This window comes from Aptenodytes forsteri, unplaced genomic scaffold (genome assembly GCF_000699145.1).
Source record: "Aptenodytes forsteri isolate BGI_AS27 unplaced genomic scaffold, ASM69914v1 Scaffold122, whole genome shotgun sequence".
NCBI lineage: Eukaryota > Metazoa > Chordata > Aves > Sphenisciformes > Spheniscidae > Aptenodytes > Aptenodytes forsteri.
Window position 1 is genome coordinate 1272351 of NW_008794009.1, and position 2223 is coordinate 1274573.

Genomic DNA, 2223 nt, shown 5'->3' on the forward strand with positions numbered 1-2223 from the left:
GGCAATGTAAAGGAATGTACATGCCCTATGCAGATGGAGTAGTGCTCACAGGAAAAAAAGTACTATTTGTGAATAAAACATAAAGAGAAAAATACATAAGGAAAGGGGTCTGGAACCAAGTCAGTCGCACAGAACCAGCTTCCTGGGCTTTATACACTTGTTTTAGACCTACCTCTTCCCATCAGATCTTATTAAAGAGAATACATTTATTTTGCTTTTTCATTCAGTGTTTGTTGTTGATTTTCTTTTCTTGTTACCAACAAACCATTGCATTTTTTATTAAAGAAATATATTTCAAGTTGTATAGTTGAATCCCAGACCATTAATCAACAATGTAGAATGTTATCTTTTGACTACAAAATAGAGCACAAACTGCTTGAACTGTTTTATTTTAATGCTCTGTAAGTAGTGGTTAATACTTCAGCTATATAAAATGAGTTATTGATATTTCAGTGCATTCCTATTTGGAGTGCAGAAAGCTTCAATTTTTTTCATTTGTATATAATTAGGCTCTAAATTTTAATTATTTGCTCTACAAAGAAGGTAGAAAGTATAGATACAAACATAAACTTTCTCCTGTATCCTTGTCACTTAATTACCTTCATTTCACAGTCTAAAGTACAAAGCTTTTCTCAGTCGCCTAATGAATGAGGTTCTTGTGTGACTGAATGCAGGGATATGATTGAAGAGCAGTAACTTGTGCATCATTTAAAAATATTAGTGGAAAACAAAGTATGTGAGCTTTACAGAATAGGCAACACTAGTGAGTGGTATATTTAGAATATCTTTCCTATCAGGACCACAAAAAAAAATAGAAAAAATGTTTTTACTCAGTAGATCTGATGTCTGCCTACATCTGGAAGACTTACTTGTTCATCTTACTGAATAAAGTTGTGTAAGTGCTTTTCTAGGTTTTCAAAGTTTTTGAAGTGCTTAATTCCAGCACAGGTGGAAGAGAGTAAAAATAGTTCCATCCTTCTTTGTGGATTATGATTTTGATTGATCACTTGCCAGTAAATTAACACTATACAAACCAGTAGCTAGCAAAGGAATTGCATATGTGGCATTGAATGAAAATGGTATTTTTCTTCAAGTGCTTAATTCCAGCACAGGTGGAAGAGAGTAAAAATAGTTCCATCCTTCTTTGTGGATTATGATTTTGATTGATCACTTGCCAGTAAATTAACACTATACAAACCAGTAGCTAGCAAAGGAATTGCATATGTGGCATTGAATGAAAATGGTATTTTTCTTCTCCCCAACATTCTGAATGCCAATACATAGAAAGTAAAATCTTAGCTTAAAGCTCCAGCCTCAGGCTGCGTCTTCAGAGACAGCAATTACAATCTCCCCGTAAACTGAAAAGTTTCAAATATGTTTGAAGGAGAACAGAGAGAAAGTAGAAGGTGGAAGTTTAAAGGCACAGTTTAAAGCTTCAAAGAATTTCTTGTTCAGTTAACTTACTTTTAACATATTTATTACTTTGAGGAGGAATTTATCATCTGTTGGATTTCAAAGTTTCAAGCATGATTTCCTACCTTCCTACATGATTTCCATTTTTTCTCTCCTACTAGGGGATTAAAATAAATCACTGTGGGTTTTTTTCCAATGGATTTTAGACTTAACTGTATTGCAAACAAATGTTACCAGTTATCCTCTCTATCCAGCTGATTGGTTTTCTTCTTCTGGATTCCTAATATGCAGTCTCACAGACAAAAGACCAACATCCTTACTCGCTCCACCTGCTGCTGGTCATCTGAATGACAATATTTCACTGTATGAAAAATATATTTTTGACATGCCAAAAGCAATTTTAAAAAAAATTATAAATTCTCAGAATAGTCATTTATCCCACAGTTTGGATTAAAAAAAATGACAAAGGTCTCATCTGATGAGGTATCCTTTTTAAGCTCACAACTCATGTATCAAATCAGTTTTCATAAATTTGAAAAAAAATCACCTCTGCTGAAAATGAACATGATGATAGACTTCAGCTAAAAGAATTTTTCAGAAAGTCATGTGTGTCTGTGAAGAGATGCTTAAGAAAAAAGTGCCTCTCAGCTACAGCGGTGTCCTGGTTTCGGCAGGGATAGAGTTAATTTCCTTCCTAGTAGCTGGTACAGTGCTGTGGTTTGGATTTAGGGTGAGAACAATGTTGATAACGCACCAATGTTTTAGTTGTTGCTAAGCAGTGCTTACACTAGTCAAGGACTTTTCAGCTTC

General features: G+C 34.2%; 1 protein-coding gene across 1 annotated transcript in view; it reads right to left on the minus strand.

Moving 5' to 3' along the window:
* Window positions 1-2223, minus strand: part of PARK2 (parkin RBR E3 ubiquitin protein ligase) — a 659837-nt gene that overhangs the window by 600241 nt on the left and 57373 nt on the right. The window lies entirely within an intron of this gene.